This window comes from Eumetopias jubatus, unplaced genomic scaffold (assembly GCF_037043125.1).
Source record: "Eumetopias jubatus isolate StellerSeaLion01/CBP00866 unplaced genomic scaffold, mEumJub1_p1.0 scaffold_10, whole genome shotgun sequence".
Taxonomy (NCBI): domain Eukaryota; kingdom Metazoa; phylum Chordata; class Mammalia; order Carnivora; family Otariidae; genus Eumetopias; species Eumetopias jubatus.
Genome location: NW_028274816.1, coordinates 125,728,275 through 125,745,599, shown reverse-complemented (window position 1 = coordinate 125,745,599; position 17,325 = coordinate 125,728,275). Strand labels below are relative to the sequence as shown.

Below are 17,325 nucleotides of genomic sequence, written 5' to 3'. Positions count from 1 at the left end.
CATACATAAAATGGTAGATTGCTTTAAGAAAGTGCAGGTATGCCAATATTGGCCCAATTTTTATTCAAGTCTGAAGAACTATCTTGAGTAATAAAAAAGTAAATTCTCATTACCTTTTAGGAAAATATCAACTGAACATTTCAGCCTTCAGTTTTGTACTTAGGTTTGTCATTCATTTTGATGGATATTTAAATTCTTATAGATTGGTCAATATTTTGCTTCTAAATACAAAGGATATACTGAGTAACTTACCCAGTCCTTCAAATACAATGAATACTCACAGAGTAGTGGGCATATTGTTAAAAGGGTACCAGTGCCTGCTGCCATTAAAAGAAAAATATTATGAGAGATATTTAGGAAGTATATAAATATTTTTGTTATCTCCTATAAGTGGTTTTATAAATCAACTTTTTCCCCCAAGAAACAGTTCTGGTAAGTTCAAGGTGGTCATTTAAATGCTACCAAATTTGTATCCTTTGAACTCAATCACATGAGCTGTTCTGTATGATACAGAGGAAGTATACAGTAAGCATGCTCAATGTGGAGAACCTGGCCAAAGGGAATGCTTCCTTAATGATGAATTATCAAGTGTTTGTTGCTGTATACCACTCTTGTAAACTGCAAGTTTATATAAAAAGAGTTCCTTTTCATCAGTAACTGAAGCTTATTGACAATAAATTTCCTGTCTTGGTTAGCATGAAAAATTTGGCTTGCAGCTTAATATCTCACTATCTCTTGGGTAAGATCTGACAGTGAAGTGTCATTCTTTCACATAGGGCTAAGAGATAGAAACCCAGAAAAAAATTTTAGCTGAATTATTACCAGAGGCGTCATAACCTTATTCCCATTAGAGTGAAAAAAGGATTCCAAAAGATTCTGAATTTTCTACAGGGCCAAATGTAAAGATCATTGGGTTAATTTCAAGCTTACATATTGACTTGGCATCTACTGGGGGATAATTGTTGTTCCAAAAATTACATAATGATGAGGCAATGCAAGTTTACTCTCATTCACAGTCCTGAATTGTCAAGCCATTAAGAATCTTTATAAAGACCACTGTTTTTAAAGTTGTTGGCAATATATCATTAATATGACTAGCAGAGGGTTTTTGTAGGCTTCTTTTTACAAGAAAAGGATCATTTATACAAAGAAGGAATGAAGAAAAACCTGGTAGCACCCATTTTTTTTTAAAAGATTTTTATTTATTTGTCAGAGAGAGAGAGAGCACAAGCAGGGGGAGCAGCAGAGGGAGAGGGAGAAGCAGGCTCCTCACTGAGCAAGGAGCCCAATGTGGGACTCGATCCCAGGACCGTGGGATCATGACCTGAGCCGAAGGCAGATGCTTAATGACTGAGCCACCCAGGCATCCCTGGTAGCACCCATTTTTAAAAATCAAAATTTACTTGCCTGTTGTAATTTCTTACATTCAGTATGTTTCCCAGGCTATTTCTAAATCTAATTGTTTTAGTCTGACTCAAAACAAAGAAACTTCTCTTAAGTGCCAATTGAATGCCCCTTGTAGCTAGATGGTATGTAAGAGGTTGATTTTTTGTGTGCTTGACTACTGCAGATTATTCTGGTATTCCCTATCACTTATTAGAGAATAAACCAGCACTGAATTAGCATCATTTCACTGAGCATGCCGGAACTCACCTTTTCAGTTTGTGGGTTCAGTTGTGGTTTGTAGTAGAGAATTGAATAGTAAACAGCATATTATTAAAACTAATGCCAAACAATAGCCAAACTGTGGAAAGAGCCAAGATGTCCATCGACAGATGAATGGATAAAGAAGATGTGGTATATATACACAATGGAATATTATGCAGCCATCAAAAGGAATGAGATCTTACCATTTGCAACGATGTGGATGGAACTGGAGGGTGTTATGCTGAGTGAAATAAATCAATCAGAGAAAGACATGTATCATATGACCTCACTGATATGAGGAATTCTTAATCTCAGGAAGCAAACTGAGGGTTGCTGGAGTGGTGGGGGGTGGGAGGGATGGGGTGGCCGGGTGATAGACATTGGGGAGGGTATGTGCTATGGTGAGCGCTGTGAATTGTGCAAGACTGTTGAATCACAGATCTGTACTTCTGAAACAAATAACGCAACATATTTTAAGAAAAAAGGAAAAGAAGAAGATAGCAGGAGAGGAAGAATGAAGGGGGAGGATCGGAGGGGGAGACCAACCATAAGAGACGATGGACTCTGAAAAACAAACTGAGGGTTCTAGAGGGGAGGGGGTGGGGGGATGGATAGCCTGGTGATGGGTATTAAAGAGGGCACGTTCTGCATGGAGCACTGGGTGTTATGCACAAACAATGAAACATGGAACACTACATCCAAAACTAATGATGTAATGTATGGTGATTAACATAACAATAAAAAATTTAAAAATAAGTAAAAAAAATAAAACTAATGCCAATTCCACATAATAAAAAAGATGATTCATTAATTATCTCTTATTTTAACCAAATGCCATTTATTGGGAAAGTCTTAAGTTAAAAGTAATCATTTAATATAATTAGCTCAAACTATGAAGTCTTTAAAAACCAATGTTCACAGGCAACAACAAAAATAGATAAATTAGTCTACATCAAAATTTTTGCGAATAATATAGCTGATAAGGGGTCAATGTCCAGAATATATAAAGAACTCTTACAACTCAAGCACAATGGAAAAAGAACAATCTGTCTTATTCAGCTCAGGCTCCTATAACAAAATACCATAGACTAAGTGGCTTAAACGACAGGAATTTATTTCTTACAGTTCTGGAGGCAGGAAAATCCAAGCTCAACGTGCTGGCAGATTTGGTTCCTGGTGAGAGCTTTCTTCCTGGATTTCAGACAGCTGTGTTCTTGCTGTGTCCTCATATGGCTGTGTGAGAGAGAATGCTCTGGTCTCTTCCTCATATGTAGACATGAATCCTGTCACAGGAGCCCTCTGACATCATCATGACATCATCTAACCCTAATTTCCTCCCAAAGGCTCCCATCTCTAAATACCATCACATTAGGGGTTAGGGCTTCAACATATGGATTGGGGGGGGACACAAATATTCAATTCATAACATTCCACCCTACCCCCCCAACTCATATCCTTCTCACATAAAAAATATATTCATGGGGCGCCTGGGTGGCTCAGTCGTTAAGCGTCTGCCTTCGGCTCAGGTCATGATCCCAGGGTCCTGGGATTGAGCCCCGCATCAGGCTCTCTGCTCCGCGGGAAGCCTGCTTCTCCCTCTCCCACTCCCCCTGCTTGTGTTCCTTCTCTCGCTGTGTCTCTCTCTGTCAAAAATAAAAAAAATAAAAAAAATAAAATATTCATTCCATCCCAGTAGTCCCAAAAGTCTTAACTCATTTTAGCATCTACTCTTAAGTGTGAAGTCCAAAGTCTCATCTAAATATCTCATCTAAATCATGGGCATGCCTGGGTAGCTCAGTCGATTAAGCATCTGCCTTCGGCTCGTCATGATCTCAGGGTCCTGGGATCGAGTCCCATATCAGACTCCCTGTTCAGCGGGGAGCCTGCTTCTTCCCCTCCCTCTGTCTGCCATTCCTCCTGCTTGTGCTCTCTCTCTGTCAAATAAATAAAATCTTTAAAAAAATATATCTCATCTAAATCAGATATGGGTGAGATTAGAGGCAGAATTTCTCTCCAGCTATGAACCTCTGAAACCACATAAGTTATGCACTTCAAGACATGGTGGTAAGAGAAGCTTGGGAAAACATTCCCATTCCAAAAAGGAAAATAGGAGAGAAAGAAGAGGTGACAGGCCCCAAGTTAATCCAAAACCTAGCAAGGCAAATTTAGATCTTAAGGCTCAACAATAATGCTCTTTGGCTTCGATACTCTTCACTGGGGACCCACTGGGGCAGTTGCCCTGCCTTCAAGACCCACTGGAGTGGTGGTGTCATCTCCATGGCTCAGCAGGGCAGCCCTGTACCCTTGGCTCCCTCGAAGTGCCACACATCTGGCATTCTGCAAGGGCCCGTCTACCTGGCACTCTGCTGGGCAGCAGGACCAACGCAAAGGCAGCCTTGCCCCTCAGCCCTTGCACTCCGGGTCTGTAGTTGGAGTAGCAGTCCTGATGATCTCTGAATCGCCTTTGGGGTCCTTCTTCCCTTTTCTTGAAGGATAATGTATGTTCACAGCCTTCCTTCATTCTCTCTTGTTTTCTTTGCTTCCTTTAGTCCCAGCTGGTAGTGTTTCTGCTGGTATAAATCCCATCTCTATTCCTAGCTTCTGTGGAGATGGCTGTGGAGAGGTCCATGGTTCACACCCACTTTCATCATCACACCCTTGGGGTTTTCTTCTGAACATGCTCTCTCATTTTTTACAATACAGACAGAGAATTTTCCACATCTCTAAGTTCTGTTTCATTTTGCTTAACTACTTCTTCAATTCATTTTTCTCTTCTCATATTTTACTATTTACAGTTGGAAGGAAGGAAGCTGTTCCTTCAGTGCTTTGCTTAAAAATCTCCTGAGCTGAATATCTAATTTCCTCACTCACAAGTTATACTTTTCACAAGACACTAGAACATGAACATAATTCAGCTAAGTTCTTTCCTACTTTATAACAAGTATTGCCTTTTCTCCGTTATCCAATAACATGTTCCTTATTTCCATCCGAGACCTCATCAGAGTGGACTTTACTGCCCATATTTCTACCAACATTCTGTTCATGATTATGATGTATTCTTTAAGAAGAGAGAGGGCTTTTTCTCCGGCCCTCCTCTTTTCTTTCCGAGCTCTCACCAGAATTGCCATTAACACTGCGTTCATGACAATCTTACCTTTTTCAAGCATGCACCTCAGAATTCTTCCAGCCTCGAGCCACTTCCAAATTCCAAAGCCACTTCCACATTTTTAGGTATTCAATATAGCAGCACCTCACTTCTCAGTACCAAAATCTATATTTGAGTTTTCTAGAAAAAATAGGAAATATAAAGACAGATAGATTTAGTGTAAGGAATTGGTTCACACAATTTGTGGAAGCTGGGAAGTCCCCAAGATCTGCAAGTTGGAGACCCTGGAGAGCTGATGGTCTAACTTCCAGTCTGAGCCTGAGTCAGATCAGGAAAAGACTGATGTCATAGCTCAAAGACCTGCAGAGGGAGCAAATTCTAACTTGCTCAGCCTTTTGTTCTATTCAGGCCTTCATTGGAATGGTGAAGCCTACCCACATTGGGAAGGGCCATCAGTTTGACTCAGTCTCCTGATTCAAATGTTAATCTCTTCCAGAAACACCCTCAGAGACACCCCCAGAATAATGTTTAACCAAATTTCTGAGCCCAGAAGTTTGTGGCCCAGTCAAGTTGACATATAAAATTAACCTTTGAACAACTCAATTAAAAAATGGGTAAAGGACATTTCTCCAAAGAAGATATACAAATGACCAATAAGTACATGAAAAGATGTTCAGTATCACTAATCATTAGGAAATGCAAATCAAAACTACAATGAGATATATCACCACACTCATCAGGTTGGCTACTACCCAAAAAACAGAAAATAACAAGTATTGGTGACGATGTGAAGAAATTGAAACCCTTGTGCGCTGTTAGTGAGAATGTAAAAGGGTACAGTATTGTAGGTCCTCAAAAAACTAAAAATGTAATTACCGTATGATCTAGCAATTCCACTTCTGGTTATATACCCAAAAGAATCAAAAGCAGGGTCTTGAGAAACTTGTACACCCATGTTCATAGCAAGATTATTCACAATAGCCACTGGCAGATAAATGGATGAACAAAGTATGGTATATACATAGAACAGAATATACTCAGCCTTAAAAAGGAAGGAAATTCTGACATATGTTACAACATGGACAAACCTTGAGGATATTATGCTAAGTGAAATAAGCCAGTCACCAAATAATACATATTGTATGCTTCCACTTACATGAGGTACCTAGAGTAGTCAGATTCTCAGAGATAGAAAATAGAATGTTGATTGCTAGGGGCTGGGGGAAGAGGAGAATGGAGTTATTGTTTAATGGGTACAGAGTTAAAGTTTTAGAAGAGAAAAAAGTTCTAGAGATGGATGGTGGTGATAGTTGCTCAACAGTGGGAATGTACTTAATGTACACTTAACAAATAGTTAAGATGGCAAATGTTATGGTATGTACTTTTTACTATAGTTAAAAACAATGTATTCATGCTACATTGGCCCCTTTTTATGACAACTCTGGCAATACTTTGTCTTTCTCAAAAGATAAGCATAAAAAGATAACATGATCACAGAGTTAAAAATCAGGTTGTATATTATTCTTAGTAAAAAAGATAAATAGATGACACTCAATGCCAGTCTTCCTTGTGCATGTTTATGAACTCATTGCTTTGCTGATTGTGTGATGACCCACTTTGCTTATTTGGGAACAACCAGGAAGATGAGTATAAAACTAAACCATACAGCATCCAGTCTTCAACAATTTGACCTATAAATGGCTCTCTCATATGAGTTAACTAATGCTCTCTCTCTCTCTCATTCTGTCTCAAATAAATAAATAAAATCTTTAAAAAAATTATAAGACAATAAATAAAAATGAACAAAGAAATACACCACTGAAATCTTTGAAATCACAAGACATCTTTTTTAAGGTGAATAGTTGTGATAGGAAACAAAGTACTTTAGATCTAAATTTAGAAAATAAGTATTTTAATTACAGTAGAGTTCTTCCATTCCTGTGTGTACCAACTCTAAGCTAAGAGTTGTATAAAGAGAAAAGGAATGACCTTTAGGAAATTATAAGGTCAGAAATTTATAGTATTGTACAATAATATGGCTTCAAAGATCCAGAAATTGTGCTATTTTTGAAAAAATGGAAATGAATATTTAAGCCATTCAGGACAGTTTTTATATTTTCCCCAGTCAATTCAAGCAATACATATAATATTTGTTACCAATTTTTGTTTGTATGTTTCAAGAATTTTTTTGTCTTTTTTTCCCCACCATTGCGTTCTATTGACTTTAGAAGTGCAAACACCATGGGTGAATTCTACAGGGTGATTTTAATGGAATAGAATGGTGATCTGTAGAGAGGGTGACTTTTTAAATTTTATTGTAGTTGGCATACAATATTATATTACTTTCAGCTATACAACAAACATAGTGATTCAACATTTATATGCATTACGAAGTAATCACCATGATAAATCCATGTACTAAATGTCACCATACAAATTGTTGCAGTATTATTATCTCTGTTCCCTGTACTGTCTGTACATTGTATCCCATGTCTTACTTGTTTTGTAACTGGAAGTCTATTTCCCCTATTTCACCCAACCCCACAGTCCCTCCCCTCTGACAACCAACCGATTGTTCCCTGTATCTATGAGTCTGTTTCTGTTTTGTTGTTTGCTCATTTTGTTTTTTATATTTCACTTAGCATAATACTGCCTAGGTTCATCCATGTCACAAAAAGCAGGATTTCATTCTTTTTTATAGCTGAGTAATAGTTCACATGTTCCATTGTGTGTGTGTGTGTACATATATACATACATGCATATATATATATATATATATATGTACCTACCACATCTTCTTTACCCAGTCATCTATTGATGGACACCTAGTTTCCTTCCATATCTTGGCTATTTTAAATAATGCTGCAGTGAACATAGGGATGTAGATATCTTTTCGAATTCGTGTTTTTGTTTTTGTTTTTTCAGATAAATACCCAGAAGTGGAATTGCTGAATCATATGGTAGTTCTATTTTTTGAGGAACCTCCATACTATTTTCCATAGTGGCTACACTATTTTGCATTCCCACCAACACTGCACAAGTCCCTTTTCTGCACATCTTTACCAATACTTGTTATTTCTTGTCTTTTGAATACTAGCCATCCTGACAGGTGTGAGGTGATATCTCATTGTGGTTTTGATTTGCATTTCCCTGATGATGAGTGATGTTGAGTATCTTTTCATGTTTGTTGGCCATCCACGTGTCTTCTTTGGAAAAATGTCTATTCAGCTCCTTTGCCCATTTTTAAATTGAATTGTTTTTTATATATATTGGCTATTAACCAATATATAACCAATTGTGTTTTGTATATATTGGATATTAACCCCTTATTTGTTATGTCTTCTCCCATTCAGTAAGTTGCTTTTCATTTTGTTGATGTTTTCCTTCCCTGTGTAAAAACTTTTCAGTTTGATACAGTCCCATTTGCTTATTTTTGCTTTTGTTGACCTGAGGAGACAGATCCAAAAAAATATTGCTGACACCAGTGTCCAAGAGCTTACTGCCTATGTTTTCTTCCAGGAGTTTTAAGTTTTCACATTCACATCTCACATTTAGGTGTTCAATCCATTTTGAGTTTATTTTTGTATATGGTGTAAAAATTGGTCCAGTTTCATTCTTTTGTATGTCAGCTGTCCAGTTTTCCCAGTACTGTTTATTAAAGAGACTGTCTTTTCTATTGCATATTCTTGCCCCTTTGTCAAAGATTAATTGTATAATTGTGGCTTTATGTCTAGACTCTATTCTGTTCCATTGAACTATGTGTCTGTTTTTATGCCAGTGTCATTACTGTTTTGATACTATAGCTTTGTAGTATAGTTTGAAATCAGGGAGTGTTATACCTCAGCTTTGTTCTTTCTCAAGATTGCTTTGGCTTTGCAGAGCCTTTTGTGGTTCCATACAAATTTTAAGATTACTTGTTCTAGTTCTGTGAAAATTTGCCATTGGTATTTTGATAGAGATTGTGTTGAATCTGTAGATTGCTTTGAGTGGTGTGGATATTTTGACAATCTTAATTCTGCCAGTCCATGGGCATAGTTTATCTTTCCACTTATTTCTGTCAACTTTAATTTCTTTCATCAGTGTCTTATATTTTTCAGAGTATAGGTCTTTCACCTCCTTGGTTAAATTTATCCCTAGATATTTTATTCTTATTGCAATTGTAAATGGGATTGTTTTCTTAATTTCACATCTCTGATAGTTCATTATTAGTGTATAGAAATGGAACAGATTTATGTGTACTGAGTTCATATCTGGCAACTTTACTGAATTAATTTATTCTAATAATTTTTTGGTGGAGTCTTTAGGGTTTTCTCTATATAGTACCATTTAAACTGCAAATAGTGACAGTTTTACGTTTTCCTTTCCAATTTGGATGTCTTTTATTTCTTTTTCTTGTTTGATCAATGTGTCTAATACTATGTTAAATAATAGTGGCAAGAGCGAGCATTCTTGTCTTATTCCTGATCTTAGAGGAAAAGCTTTCAGCTTTTCACCATTGGATATGATGGTAGCTGTGGGTTTATCATATGTGGCCTTTATTGTGTTGGAGTATGTTCCCTCTATACCCACTTTGTTAAGAGTTTTTATCATAAATGGATATTGAAATTTGTCAAATGCTTTTTTGGCATTTATTGACATGATTATCTGATTTATATCCTTCTTTTTGTTAATATGGTGTATCATATTGATTGATTTGTGGATATCGAACCATCCTTGCATCCTCAGAATAAATCCCACTTGATTATGGTGTATGATTTTTTTAAAGTATTGTTGAATTCAATTTGCTAACATTTCGTTGAGGATTTTTGCATCTATATTCATCAGGGATATTGGCTTATAATTTTCTTTTTTTGTGGTGTCTTTGGGTTTTGGTATTAGGGTAATGCTGGTCTTACAGAATGATTTTGGAAGCATTCCTTCCTCTTTATAGTTTTTTGGAATAGTTTGAGAAGGATAGGTATTAACTCTTCCATAAATGTTTGGTAGAATTCACCTATGAAGTTGTCTGGTCCTGGACTTCTGTTTTATTGGGAATTCTTTGATTACAGGGTCAGTTTCATTACTAGTAATCAGTCTATTCAGATTTTCTATTTCTTCTTGATTCAGTCTTGAAAGATTGTATGTTTCTAGGAATTTATTTTTCTAGGTTGTCCCATTTGTTGTCATATAATTGTTTGTACTAGTGTCTTATGATTCTTTGTATTTCTGTGATATCCGTTGTAACTTCTCTTTCATTTCTATTTTATTTATTTGGGTCCTCTCTTTTTCTTGATGAGTCTGACTAAAAGCTCATAAATTTTTTTTCTTTTTTCAAAGAACTGCCTCCTACTTATATTGATGTTTTCTATTTTTTACTTTAGTCTCTATGTCATTTATTTTCACTCTGATCTTTATTATTTCCTTCCTTGAACTAACTTTGGGCTTCGTTCTTTCTCTAGTCCTTCAGGTGTGATGTTACATTGTTGTCTTGAGATTTTTCTTGTTTCTTGAGGTGGATCTATGTCGCTATCAACTTCCCTTTGAGAATTACCTTTGCTTTGTTCCATAGGTTTTGGACTGTTGTATTTTTATTTTCGTTTGTCTCTAAGTATTTTTTTATTTCCTCCTGATTTCTTCATTGACCCAGTTTTCTTCTTATAATTGATTTCTAGTTTCATAGTGTTGTGGTTGGAAAAGATGCATTGTATGATTTCAGTCTTCTTAAATTCACTGAGACTTGGGGTGCCTGCGTGGCTCAGTCGGTTAAGCGTCTGCCTTCAGCTCAGGTCGTGATCCCAGGGTTCTGGGATCAAGCCCCACATCAGGCTCCCTGTTGAGCAGGGAGTCTGCTTCTCCCTCTCCCTCTGCCTCTCTCCCCAGCTTGTACTCTCTCTTTCAAATAAATAAATAAAATCTTTAAAAAAAATTCACTGAGACTTGTTTTATGACCCAATGTGATTTATTCTGGAGAATATTCCATGTGTTCTTGAAAAAAAATTATTCTGCTGTTTTAGATGGAATGTTCTGCAGATATTTATGAAATTCATCTGGTCTAATGTGTGATTTAAGGCCAATGTTTTCTTGCTGATTTTCTGTCTGGATGATCTAACCATTGATGAAAATGGGGTATTAAAGTCCCCTACTATTACCATATCACTGTCAGTTTCTTCTGTGTCTGTTAATATTTGCTTTATTTATTTAGGTGCTCCTATGTTGGGTGTTCTTTTCCCTTGGGATTTGGTGACTTTCCTTAGTGTTATGTTTTCCTTTCTCTTTATTTTTTATGTATCTATTATAAGTATTTGGTTTGTGGTTACCATAAGGTTCATATATAACATCCTACATATATAGCAGCCTATTTTAAGTCAATGATTGCTTCAGTTCAAACACATTCTAAAAGCACTACATTGTTATTCCTCCCTCCCCATGTTTTATGTTTTTGATGTCATATTTTACATCTTATTATTTTGTGTATTCTTTGACTAATTATTGTAGATCTGGATGATTTTACTAATTTTGTATTTTAACCTTCATACTAGCTATGTAGGTGGTTGACCCACCACCTTTCCTATATGTTTACTTTTACCAATGAGATTTTTTCTTTCATAATTTTCTTAGTTCTAGTTATGTACCTTTCTTTTCCATTTAAGGAGGGCACACGTTGTGATATGCACTGGGTGTTATACATAACAATGAATCATTGAACACTACATCAAAAACTAATGATGTGCTATACAGTGGCTAACTGAACATAATAAAAATAAATAAATAAAGAAGTCCCTTTAATATTTATTATAGGGCCAGTTTGGTGTTGATGAACTCCTTTGTCTTCCACTTTTCTGGGAAATCCCTTGCCTCTCCTTTAATTTTGAGTGATAATCTTGTTGGGTGGAGTATTCTTGGTTGGAAGTTTTTTCCTTTTAGCATTTTGAATATATTCTACTCCCTTCTGGCCTGTAAAGTTTCTGCTGACAAATCAACTGATAGTCTTATAGGAGTTCCTTTGTACATAAGTAGTTGTTTTTTCTCTTGCTGCTTTTAAGATTCTCTCTTTACTTTAACTGATGACACTTTGATGATAATGTGTGTTGGTGTGGGTCTCTTTGGGTTCATCTTACTGGGGACTCTTTTTGCTTCCTTCACCAGTTTAGGGAAGTTTTTGGCAATTGTTTCTTCAAATAGTTTTTCTGTCCCTTTCTTTCCCTCTTTTCTCCTTTTGGGAGCCCTATAATGCAAATGTTTGTATGCTTGATGTTGTCCCAGAGGTCCCTTAAACTAGCCTCATTTTTAAAAATTCTTTTTTCTTTTTGCTCTTCTGATTGGGTGATTTCCATTACCCTGTCTTCCAGATCGCTGATCCATTCTACATTCTGATCTGCTGTTGATTCCTTCTAGTGTATTTTTCATTTTAGTTATTGAATTCTTCAGCTCTGATTAGTTCTTTTTATATTTTCTGTTTCTTTGTTGAAATTCTTCTTATGTTCATTCATTCTTCTCCTGAGTTCCATGAGGTTTTTTTGTAACCATTACTTTGAATTTTATCTGGTAGATTATTTCCATTTCATTTCTTTTTCTGAGATTTTGTCATTTTCTTTCTTTTGGAACGTACTCCTGTCTTTTTATTTTACCTAACTGTCTATTTGTTTTTATGTATTAGATCAGTTACCTGTACCAGCCTTGAAAGACTGGCTTTATGCAGAAGTCACCCTGTGGGGCCCAGTAGCGCAAACACCTCTGATCGCCTGAGCCAGGTCCCTCAGGGGTATTTCTTGTGTGGGCTGTATACACCTTCCTGTTGTAGCCTGGTCGTAATTAGTACAATCTCATTGGTGTGTGGGGTGGCCACAATAGCCATAAGCATGCTGGTGGGCTGGGCAGCCCTCTGGCACAGCTGACTGTTGTGTCTGGCTGTGACTGTTGCCAGCATTCTAGGTGCAGGGCTGGCCCTTCAAGGCAGGAACACTTAGGAATGGCTCTGGTGCTGACTGAGTGTGCCTGTGCCTGTGGGATGTGGTGGATCAGGGATCCACTTGGGAGGGGCTGGGTGGGTAGGTTGGATGGGGCTAGTGGTGCTAGCACAGTAGATGGAGAGTGTCAGAAATGGCACCTGCTACGGCCAGGAAAACCAGGTAGAAGGGAAGTAAAAAAATAAAAAGTGCCCACCAGTGTTTCTGTCTCCAGGGAACATTACAACAGATCACTGCTCCTCCAGCCCACACCATAAAATTAGTCAGTGGATCTCCTTCATGTGTGGGTGGAGGTGAGCTCAGTATCTTCTTACTTACCATCTTGATCCCACCTCCAGAAGGTGACTTCTAAGGTTACATAGCTGTTTGTGGAGAGCCAGTTATGTCCAAAATATGACCAGCAGGAGTCTGTTGCCCTCTGGAGGAATCCAAAATAATGGGGGCTGGAAGTACTGACCCTTTTCTTTTTAAATTAATCAATGTGAAGTTACTTTTCTTTTTTCTTTTTTTTTTTAAGCAAGCTCTATGCCCAACATGGTGCTTGAACTCACAACCCTGAGATCAAGAGTTGCATGCTGCACCGAATGAGCCAGCCAAGTGCCCCTGTGAAGTTATTTTTCATGTTCAGCCCAAAGCCCCTCATGTTTTAAGCCTGGTTTCTTCCTTTTTAGTCATTGATAGACATAAAGAATTACTCACCATCTACTGAGAAAGTTCTTCACCTTTGAAAACATGTTATTTCTCCCAAGGTACTTCAGACCGAGCAATGAAAACAAAGTTTGCAGCAGATGGGATAGAGAGCTTTGTGGGCCAAAGAAGTCTTGTGAAATCTCTTGGAAGAGCTGGATCTTGAATGAATGGGATTTAGATAGAACAGAAGGAGAGCATTCCAAATACAGGAAGATAGAGAGAGTGGAAAGATATCCTCAGAAGTCTGGAAGTAGGTGCTAATGTGTTTCTAGAAGATAATTGTCAGTATCTTAAAAGCAGAGTTTTTGATAGATCTTTGTCTAGAAGAATGACATGATTGCCAGAAGAGTATGGCAGTGTTAAGCAGTATGAGAGGAGGCAAGAAAACTATCCAGAAAGCTGTTGCAGGCAAATGGCTAGAGGTGGGCAATCTCCTCCCCATCTGACAGCAGCATGAAGACCGGGGTGATGCCTTTTATCTCAGTATCCACAGCAACTAGCATGTAGTTGGCACTCAGTAAATGCTTAAGTGAATGGTGAGTGAATAAATGAAAATAAGAGAGTGTTGATATCGCTATTAAAAATGATGTACTAAAAAAAAAAACTTGGGTGAGGAGTTCACCTTTGAACATGTAGAATTACGGTGCAATAGTCAAATGGAGACCTCTTGAAGACAGTTGAAAGAAAACAGAATCAGGACATGTCTTTGTGTAAGATATAGTTTCAAAATGGCACTGTGTTACTAGTTCATTCAATCAGTGGCCAAATCTCTTCTCCAAATCTTAATCTTTGGTACCTCATCAGGTTTTTTTAATCTTCTATTTGCTCTGTTATTTGTACTTTTGGGATATGTCTTCATTTAATTTCAGTTTATTTGGTGAAATAATTTTAGTATGGGGGTGCCTGGGTGGCTCAGTTGGTTAAGCAGCTGCCTTCGGCTCAGGTCATGATCCCAGAGTCCTGGGATCGAGCACCATGTCAGGCTCCCTGCTTGGTGGGAAGCCTGCTTCTCCCTCTCCCACCCACCCTGCTTCTGTTCCCTCTCTTGCTGTCTCTCTCTCTGTCAAATAAATAAATAAAATCTTTACTAAAAAAGAAATAATTTTAGTATGGATTTAAATATCATAATAATAAATGTACTGCATTGCCCATGAGAAAAGGACAGATATACTCCCACCTCAGTATATGTTCTAGTTAAAGAATATATTATCCTAGAGAATAAAAGTATTATACTTAAATAAAAAAAACAAGATAGGAAAGAAGAAAAGTCCATTGTAAATCTGAGCTGCCTCATTTTTATCATTCTTAAAATTTAAAACAAAAAAAAAGAAATAATCTCATATTTACAGAAAGTTGCAAATACAATACAAGGGATTTTTTTCTTGAGCCATTTGATACTAAAATGCTCTATCACCTTGCTTTTCTGTTTTAAGAAAGTATAACTGAATATTTATTGAATTTATAACAGTATGTATATGTGTGATTTGTTTGCTTACAAATGTAGAACTTTCCATATATTAAAAATTAGTTCTAACTGATCACATTGAAGCCATACATCTTTTGCTATTGACCCTACTGAAGTTTGAATCTCTACCTCCCACCATGCAGATTATTCTTATAATCTTATAATCTTATAATCCAGAGAACTATCAACTGTTTATAAACATTTGGGTATGGCCAACACAGGGTGTAGTGAGCTGTCCTCTCATTCAGTTGAGTTCTGCCACTGTATGGGGTTGCCCCATTAAATTGTTAAGTGCACACTTTTTTTTTTTTAAGAATATTTTTATCTTAATTGTGGAAAAATATACTTAACATAAAATTTGCCCTGTTAACCATTTTTAAGCATACTGTTCTCTGGCATTAAGTACATTCACATTGGCCCTTTTCCTAGTTTCTTTTTTCTTTATTATTATGCTATGTTAATCACCATACATTACATCATTAGTTTTTGATATAGTGTTCCATGATTCATTCTTTCCGTATAACACTCAGTGCTCCATTCAGTACGTGCCCTCCTTAATACCCATCACCAGGCTAACCCATCCCCCTACCTCCCTCCCCTCTAGAACCCTCAGTTTGTTTCTCAGAGTCCATAGTCTCTCATGGTTCATCTCCCCCTCCGATTACCTCCCCCCTTCATTTTCCCTTCCTGCTACCTTCTTTTTTTTTTTTTTTTTAACATATAATGTATTATTTGTTTCAGAGGTGCAGGTCTGTGATTCAACAGTCTTACACAATTCACAGCACTCACCATAGCACATACCCTCCCCAGTGTCTATCACCAAGCCACCCCATCCCTCCCACCCCCCACCACTCCAGCAACCCTCAGTTTGTTTCCTGAGATTAAGAATTCCTCATATCAGTTAGGACATATGATACATATCTTTCTCTGATTGACTTATTTTGCTCAGCATAACACCCTCCAGTTCCATCCACGTCGTTACAAATGGCAAGATCTCATTCCTTTTGATGGCTGCATAATATTCCATTGTATTATATACCACATCTTCTTTATCCATTCATCTGTCGATGGACCTCTTGGCTCTTTCCATAGTTTGGCTATTGTGGACATTGCTGCTATAAACATCAGGGTGCATGTACCCTTTCGGATCCCTACATTTGAATCCTTGGGGTAAATACCTAGTAGTGTAATTGTTGGGTCATAGGGTAGCTATATTTTCAACTTTTTGAGGAACCTCCATACTGTTTTCCAGAGTGGCTGCACCAGCTTGCATTCCCACCAACAGCGTAGGAGGATTCCCCTTTCTCTGCATCCTTGCCAACAACTGTCCATTTCCTGACTTGTTAATTTTAGCCATTCTGACTGGTGTGAAGTGGTATCTCTTTGAGGTTTTGATTTGGACTTCCCTGATGCCGAGTGATGTTGAGCACTTTTTCATGTATCTGTTGGCCATTTGCATGTCTTCTTTGGAAAAATGTCTGTTCGTGTCTTCTGCCCATTTCTTGATCGGATCATTTGTTCTTTGGGTGTTGAGTTTGATAAGTTCTTTATAGATTTTGGATACTAGCCCTCTATCCGATATGTCATTTGCAGATATCTTCTCCCATTCTGTCGTTGTCTTTTGGTTTTGTTGACTGTTTCTTTTGCTATGCAAAAGCTTCTTATCTTGATGAAGTCCCAGTAGTTCATTTTTGCCCTGGCTTCCCTTGCCTTTGGCAATGTTTCTAGGAAGAAGTTGCTGCGACTGAGGTCAAAGAGGTTGCTGCCTGTGTTCTCCTTTAGGATTTTGATGGATTCCTGTCTCACATTTAGGTCTTTCAGCAATTTTGAGTCTATTTTTGTGTGTGGTGTAATGAATGGTCCAGTTTCATTCTTCTGCATGTGGCTGTCCAATTTTCCCAACACCATTTGTTGAAGAGACTGTCTTTTTGCCATTGGACATTCTTTCCTGCCTTGTCGAAGATGAGTTGACCATAGAGTTGAGGGTCCATTTCTGGGCTCTCTATTCTGTTCCATTGATCTGTGTGTCTGTTTTTGTGCCAGTACCATACTGTCTTGATGATGACAGCTTTGTAATAGAGCTGGAAGTCCGGAATTGTGATGCCACCAGCTTTGCTTTTCTTTTTCAGCATTCCTCTGGCTATTCGGGGTCTCTTCTGGTTCCATACAAATTTTAGGATTATTTGTTCCATTTTTTTGAAAAAAGTGGATGGTATTTTGATAGGGATTGCACTGAATGTGTCGATTGCTCTAGGCAGCATTGACATCTTCACAATATTTGTTCTTCCAATCCATGAGCATGGAACGTTTTTCCATTTCTTTGTGTCTTCCTCAATTTCTTTCATGAGTATTTTATAGTTTTCTGAGTACAGATTCTTTGCCTCTTTGGTTAGATTTATTCCTAGGTATCTTATGGTTTTGGGTGCAACTGTAAATGGGATCGACTAAATTTCTCTTTCTTCAGTCTTGGT

The 17,325-nt window shown here is 37.5% G+C and overlaps 1 protein-coding gene across 2 annotated transcripts in view; it reads left to right on the top strand.

Moving 5' to 3' along the window:
- The window catches only part of SSH2 (slingshot protein phosphatase 2), a 241,915-nt gene that overhangs the window by 96,646 nt on the left and 127,944 nt on the right, over nt 1–17,325 (top strand). The gene's annotated exons all lie outside the window — the stretch shown is intronic.